At 44.8% G+C, this 8,205-nt stretch overlaps 1 long non-coding RNA gene across 1 annotated transcript; it reads left to right on the forward strand.

The window, feature by feature from the left end:
- Window positions 1–1,706: 1,706 nt before the first annotated feature.
- Window positions 1,707–6,552, forward strand: LOC309868303. Its single transcript, XR_014313629.1, has 2 exons — window positions 1,707–2,238; window positions 6,140–6,552. It is a non-coding gene; the product is annotated as an uncharacterized lncRNA (long non-coding RNA).
- Window positions 6,553–8,205: the final 1,653 nt, after the last annotated feature.

Consider the following 8,205-nt stretch of genomic DNA (forward strand, 5'->3'; position numbering starts at 1 on the left):
CGGGAGTTCAAGCCCCATGTTGGGTGAAGAGCCTACTTCCAAAAAAAAACAAAAATGAAAACAAAAACAAAAAAAAGTGGGACTGATACCAAGAGATTGGTAAATAAATGCACATTAAATTCAAAGAAATGTTTAGGGGGCATATGATTCACTTTTTAATGATTTCTCCCAACATTTTCAGAGAACCCATTACCTGTTCAATGACATCATAGAGATCTTTACTTTTGGGGTGGTTTTTTTTTTTTTTTCTTTTGAGTAGGAGTTTAAAACCTAAATAAGTTCATGCCAAACATACTGTTCAGTAAATTGATGTTTTGAAGTTAACGTAATCTCTTGGGGTCTTTCTATGCCAGTCCATGTAGATCTACTTCATTCATTATAAAGACTTTTTTATTATTATCCATTTGCAAGAGAGAGACAGAAGCAGAGAGAGCACAAGTAAGGGGGCTGCAGAAGGAGAAGAAGAAGGAAACTTCCTGCTCAGTAGGGAGTCCAGTGTGGGGCTCCGTCCCAAGCCCTGGAGATCATGACCTGAGCCAAAAGCAGTTGCTTAACCATCTGAGCCACCCATAGGCCCTAACTGCATTTGTTGTAAATGCAGAATGGTTTTCAACTGTAAGAATGTACCATAATGTGGGGCGCCTGGGTGGCTCAGTGGGTTAAGCCTCTGCTTTCAACTCAGGCCATGATCTCAGGGTCCTGGGATCGAGCTCCACATCAGGTTCTCTGCTCGGCGGTGAGCCTGCTTCCCTCTCTTTCTCTGCCTGCCTCTCTGCCTACTTGTGATCTCTCTCTCTCTCTGTGTCAAATGAATGAATAAAATCTTTAAAAAAAAAGAAAAGAATGTACCATAATGTAAGTACTTCCAATCAGTAGGGGTTCAGGCACACTCTCTCACCAATTTTGCTTTTATAAAGAAATTTCCATCCAACGTTGCTGTATGTGGCTTCTTTGAACAGTCAGGTGTCCATGGGAAGAGGAAATCTTGGAGTCTTAATTCTATGAATTAAGTGGTCTGAGATAGAAAGTGAGCATCTTGAGGTTCCTCTCTTCAGCAACCTTATAGTCTACAGGGGATCAGACACATGCACACATAGTTTTCACATTAGTGTAACAGAGAGGGAGTCACCTCAGTGTTACGGGAGTGCAGGAAGAGAGAGTAAGGGGTTCGGTTGAGTGGATGAATGACAAGGCTGGATGGAGGATGTGGCACTTGAGTCTAGGCTTGGAGGAAGAGAAGGTTCTGACATGTGGTCTGCTGTGATCTTATCGTTGCCTGGCAGTGTGCCTGTTATTTGTCTGGACTCTTTGTTAAAACCATTTGGTTGGATGAATAGTGGCCGAGATGGAAGGGAAGGATGCTCTGGAGAAAGGAGACAAAGCTCAGAAACAAAAGTGGGAAAATGCAGGGTGTGCTCAGAGGGCTAAGGGCAGGCTGGTGTGGCTAGAATGTCTTGAGAACTGATCACTTCACGGGAATGAGGGGATGGAGAGACATCAAAGGCTCGGACGAAAAAGCACTCAAGAGGGATTTAGGTTTGCCTGAAAGAAATTTTTCTTCAGGGGTGTGATGAAGGTTGGGTAGAGAAGTTAAGGACAGAGCAGACAGCCCTCTGATTGGGATGATAAGAGGCAGATAGACGGATCCACACTCTTCCAGGTAACCCAGCAGTTCAGGGTTGCACTGAATCTATTTAGTATGGCAGTCTTCATGCTTCATGTTTGGGGATTGTTTCTGTTTTATATTGAAGTTAAACAGCTATGTGCAAGAAGGACTGCAAAGTTTTGGGGGGGGGGGGAAGCCCTACCTACTTTTAACTGCCAGTGTGTCCACATCCATAAAAATGCTCTCTCTGCCCCATGGATTTCAAAATGCACTGTATCTCATTTGTTCCATAAAACATCAGATGCGGCTTTAATGGCCTAACCCCAAAAAGATAACTTGACAGCCCTCACACATTCAGCAGCATTCCAAATAACCTTTTGCTGGGGCCAGCCTTCTCCGGGGCCATGTGGATGTCAGACACACACAACGTGAGTCACGCTGACATAGCTGGGATGCCTGGATTGCGATGGAATCTCAGAGGTACCAATCGCAGGCCAGAGAGATGCCATTGGCTAGAGGAAACAATGCCAGAGTGTTCCCATCTCTGCAGAAGGCAGGGTGTTGATGGTGTCGGGCATGATGACTGCAGCCAGGGGAGGACGACAGCCCTGAAGCAGGATGGGCACAGGTTGGTAAGTTTGCCCTCGCTGGGCAGATGGGTTCCAGAGGCTCAGGCCATGGTCACACCCTTTTTCCCTGAACTCTCCCCCCAACCAGAAAAATGAAGAGGGTACAGATTTTCTCTAAAATGACTTCCTGAACAGAATGCCCTGCTGTCTTCTGGGTTTTAGAAATCCAGAGCTGATAAGCATCAGCAAAATGTACGAAGCACCCACACCTACCAGTCATTGTGCTAAGGCATCCTACACATGGCCCATTTAATTCTCACAGCTCCACGCTGAGATAACTTTCACCCTTCCCATTTTACGAAGGAGGAAACCCAGGTTAGGGCGTGTTAAAAATTTACCCAAATCCCACAGTCAGTAACTGGCAGACTCAGAACTTGAATGAGTCTTTCAAAAGTCAAGGCCTGGGCTTCTGACCACACCATTCAAAGCCACGTGGCTGGTCCAAGGGATCTTTGCCACACACAGCAGCTACCCTCCCAGATGGCAGATCTCTGAGTGTGGGGCAAGCAAGAAAAATTCTAAAGGGGATTCTTTTTACTCCCCTGGTTTCCTGGGGGTGGAGTAGATGAGTTTAAGCATGCTGTTCATTCTGCACTACATTGCTTCTGTGACTGAGCTGGGCCAGGAGACCCTAGGCCTGGCATGGTGAGGCAGGGCAAGGATGTCCCAGATTCCAGATGAGGAAGCTCTGGGGAGGAGCTGCAGACTGCAGACAACATGGCAGGCATTGAGTTTGGTCATCATTTTTCTTTTTCTTAAAGATTTTATTTATTTATTTACCTGACACAGAGAGACACAGTGAGAGAGGAAACACAAGCAGGGGGAGTGGGAGAGGGAGAAGCAGGCTCCCTGCTGAGCAGAGAGCCCCATGTGGGGCTCCATCCCAGGACCCTGGGATCATGACCTGAGCCGAAGGCAGAGGCTTAACAACTGAGCCACCCAGGTGCCCCATGGTTGTCACTTTTCTAGCCAAGGTCTGTCTCTGTGTTTGTCTCTTTCTTCAAAATTTGTTTTTCTTTATAGTGTAAACCTTTTCCCAGCATAATGTGTGCCAAGAACGGTGCTAAATCATTCACATAAAGTTATTCATATGGTCCCACGGCTGTACAATGAACTGGATACTGTTATTATTTCCGTTTTTAGAAGAAGAAACTGACCTTTACAGACGTTAAGTGATGTCTCTAATGTCAGCCTGATTCGGTATTCTGCTCTCTTAACCATGATAACACAATGATGCTAATAGTGCCTCCTTGGGCACCTGGGTGGCTCAGTGGGTTAAGCATCTGCCTTTGGCTCAGGTGATGATCCCAGGGTCCTGGGATGAAGCCCCACATTGGACTCCCTGCTCACTGGGGAGTCTGCTTCCATCTGTCCCTCTCCCTGCTCTTGCTCTCTCTCTCTCTCTCAAATAAATAAATAAATAAATAAATAAAATCTTTTTAAAAAAATAGTGTCTCGCACTGTACAGGGCACTGTTTCAAGTATTTCGTTTATAGTAACTCATTCGGTCCTCACAACACTATGATAAGGAATACTATTAATAAATGGGTAAACTGAGGCACAGGACTGTTGTGTCATTTGCCCAGGCTCACCCAGCTGATAAGAGGCAGAGCTGGAATTATATCTGACCACTCAATTTGTGATCAAATAGGAAGACATGCCTCAGTTTTTGTTTCGCTTTCCACTTGAACTGGCCTGTGATAACTTGGACCGGGATGCCAGAGTGCTGAGAATAGAGTCTCTGAGCTGAGCAGTCTCTGACTGCTGTGTCCCTGCAACTCTGGGATGGGGGCGGTGGAGACGGCAGCCACAGGCTGGCAGCCCTGCCAGGGAAGGCCGCAGGGCCCACTCGTGGGCTGGAACGCCCATGCTAGGCAGAGCACAGGGATGAGTCATGACTTCTAGAAGACCAGGAGAACGTGGTCTTTGGGAGAGGTGAAAACCTGAGGGAAGGGCTGGCATGTCCTCAGCATTCACATCTGAGAAGGGCTGTTCTGTAGGGGTGAGGGTGTAGGTAGCAGCTCTCCCAAGAGCCGGCTGAGAAGAAGTAGCATTCTGTTTAGGCAGCAGCAGGGAGATTTCAGGGAGAAAGAGGGATACATCCTTGACAGGCCACAGAGCCTTTGCCCAGAGGAGGGGCCTATGTGATGGGCCACCCTTAAGCTGATCTCTGCATTATCTCTGCCCCTAACCTTCTGAAACCCTATCCATCTTTGGGACTTTGACTCCTCTGCCACCTCCTCCGTGAAGGCTTCCCTGATTGACCATTCCCCCACATACCTGTAAAACTCCGTTTCATTCAGTGGCCAGAAAGCCAGGGTATTTGGATGTCTACGTCAGTGCATATTCATTCAGGGCAGGGGTCCCCTGTGGGCTTAGACTGTTCATTCAGGTGATCAGTACCTCAGACCCTCTGGAATCTAGTCCAGGCAGTCCTGGGAGCTTTCCTCCCCTGTAACCCCATTCTTAGAGCAAATATGCCCTCTCTGCTATTCATTCGTCCTTGGGTGCTGGACGCCTGTCAGCTCTCTGGTACGGTGTCTCCTGGCATTACAGCTCCTTACATACACGCGTTTCTCAGATGCCCACAGCTTACTGAACACTTTCCATGTGCTGAGCGTGACTGATACAGCTTTCTGGGGCGGATCTCATTTAATGTCCTCAATAACCCTGTAAGTCAGTGTTACTATGACAGGGTGTTGCAGAGAAAGAGACAAGAAGTCAGGTCCTCTGTGGCTAAGGAGCACCCCGGGACTCAAAGATGATGTCAAAACCTTGGGCGTCAAAGTCTGGGATTTGTTTCTGGCTTGTCCTCAACAAAACGAAGTCAGGAAACTTCCTATCTACACCTTTGTGTATCTATCTCTTAGAGGTCCTAGCAGTGCCTATACACAGTAGTTGTTCAATATTGGTTTATTGACTGTACAAAGACCTTTATAGTGTGCTTTTTCCATGATCGGTGAGTGGAATTACTTCTGAGAGGACGAAACAGTGTCAAATCCTTAATAAACAAACTCAGGTAATTCTCAAAGAAGTGAGAGATTTGCAGACAGTGTCCTAGAAAATTTTATTCAGAGTCATTAGGGTAGCTATGATATGATAAAGAAAAATAGCTATTTGGTCTTCGTCCCTGGTTCTGACACAGCTCTTAAATCCCTTGGAATTTCCTGTGTGAGAGGATGATATGAGCGTTCTTTACTCGAATAAGACTACTCTCCATGGTCCCAAATAGCTTGAGGATGAGGAACCATCTCCAGAAAGACCCAGGCATGATTAGAGGGTTGGAACTTTGAGTCCCTTCCCCCAGCCTCCTGGGAAGGGAGAGGGGCTGGAGGGTCAGTCAATCACCAATAGCCTGTGATTTAAGCAATCATGCCTAGGAGGGGGGACATCCCAACTCCATGGGGACCGAAACTTCTGCGCTCAGGATTCTTCCAGACCTCACCCTATGGACCTCTTCATCTGGCTGTTTATTCGGACCCTTTATAATGAACTGGTAATAAAAAGTAAACTGTTGTTGAGTTCTATGAGACAGTCTAGCAAACAATGAAACCTGAGAAGGGTCTTATGGGAACCCCTGAATTTATAGCTGGTCACTCAGGAGTACAGTTGGCCACCTCGAGCTTGTGTCTGGCATCAGATGTAGGGCAGTCTGGCAGGCCCAAGCCCTTAACCCATAGCATCTGTGCTAACCCCAGGAATTGAATTTTAGGGCACCCAGTTAGTGGGAGAATTGGCTGGTTTGGGAGAAAAGCCCGCACATTTTGTGAGTAAACACAGTTCCTGGTAGCAAACAGAAAAGAGAAGAAACAGTTGGGAGTGAGGGGTACAGGCAGATGACCCCATTTCAGCAAATCAAAACCACTCTGTTAACTGCTCTTCCCTCTCTGTCTACCACTTGTAGGAGACTATACAGTAAAACTGGCGCATACCAGGATTGATGTGGAAAATTCCCGGAGATGCCAAAGCACCAGTATCCACTTGACTACATCTCCAGTCCTGGATAGTAAGACCAGGTGCCCCATGGTGACCTCAAGTCAGAAGAATTCCCTAACTGAGATCACCAAGAAGGTTGCATTCATTTCTCTGTGCTTGCCAAAATAGGAAAGTCGTCTCTTGGTTTTGAGAGATTTTTTGTATGAAGCATTGAAACAAAGAGTTGTTTTTTTTGTTTGTTTTTTTAAGTTAACTTCTAGCTCGTAAAAACGATGTTTGGAAGAACTCCTGCAAATGCTACATGCCTTGGTCATTTGACTTTTTACTGTAACAAGCAAATCGGAAGCCATAAATAAATTGGGGAAAAGGGTATACACTTCACCAAAAGATTCGTTGCTTATCTAAACACTTCATCTTGGTACTTCCTTAAATTGCGGGCACTTCTGGTACATTTTCAATGGGTTCATTCACTTGCGAGTGAACTTTATATATGCCATTCAGAAAATCTGGTGAAGTAACTAACATTCTGAGGAGTGGACATTTCATAAATCACTTTCCTTGATGTAAGATGAAAAAAGTGACACCCGCTTGAATGCATTCACTTATTTCCTATATGGTAAGATGCAACATGTACAAAAAATGGTTCTGGTCGCCATAGAAATGTAAGGAGCTGGCTATTAAAATCTGTCTTTGCAAGGGTAAAAAAAAAAAAAAAAAATTGATGGCGTGTACCCGATTTTGAAATACTTAAAAATTGCATCGTGTTAAAGCTGAAAGGGGCATTTGTATCTCTTTTCCTCACTTTAAAGATGAGGAGAGAACAGCCTGGAAAAAATTAAGTGCCTTGGTCACATCGAAAGGCTTTGTCTGTGGCAGGCTGTCCGATTTCAAGTTTTTTCCCATTACCATGCATCTCCTTTGTATCCAAACTATCTGGCAGTCCCTGGTTAGGACTATTTGGTCCTCAGCTGCTGTCATGAATGCTTACTCATTCCTTGATTCCACTTTTGTATTTTTTTCCTTTTATTATTGAAAAATTTCAAACATAAAGTAGAGAATATAATATAAATAACTCCCATGTGCCCCTCACTCAGCTTCTACAATTATTAACATATGACCAATCTTCTTTTATCTGTACCTATCCTCAGCTCTCCCTCCTGCCCAGATGAATTTAAGGCTAATCCGAACATCATGTAATATAATCTATAAATACCCCATGTGTAACTGTATACGAACCCTCTCATATCTATATCTATATCTACAGTGATTACAACTAACAAAAATTAACGATAAGTCCTTGATATCATCAAATTCCTGAAGTTTTCTGTTCACATTTCTGTGTGTGTGGGTGTATGTGTGTGTGTGAGTCTTTGTCTTTTGCAATTGATTTGTTAGAATCAGGATCTAAACAAAGCTGGAAATCATGTTTCAGGTATCAGGTGGAATGATCAGCTGATCATTCAAAGTTCTTGCCATGGAATGTTTGCAAACTAGGAGGAATAAATAACATACTAAGAATACTTTGTAATCATCATGGATCATATTTATATATGCCTTTACACATCATAAGCTGCTTTGAGCCACGGCATTGGTGTCGGATAGGGTAGACAGGTATCATTTGCCTCAGACAGAGGAAACTGAGGCCAAGGGTTTGCCCAGGATCCAATTGATGGTCAAGTCAAGACCACCCAAGTTGTCTGACTAGGCTTTTCTGACTGCAACAAAGTAACATTATAACCAGAGATGCTCATTAGCCTTCACAGCAACCCTAGGAAATAGGTGCCTTTATTCTCACTCTACAGTTGAAGAATCCAAGGCATAGAGGGGCTGAAACATTTTTCTCAAGGTCACCCAGCATCAGCATTTACACCCAGGCCTTTCTGATTCTGGAGCTCAAGCTGGTAATTTCTGTAATATACCAGTGTTGCACTGCAAGGCAACTCTACATTTCAGTGTTGGAAAATTGGCCTGTTGACTTTATCTTTCTTCCCTCTCCCAGTTGGGCTTCGACGATGAAAATTACATTCAAAACAA

The sequence above is a fragment of the Mustela nivalis genome (genome assembly GCF_964662115.1).
Source record: "Mustela nivalis genome assembly, chromosome: 7".
Lineage (NCBI taxonomy): Eukaryota > Metazoa > Chordata > Mammalia > Carnivora > Mustelidae > Mustela > Mustela nivalis.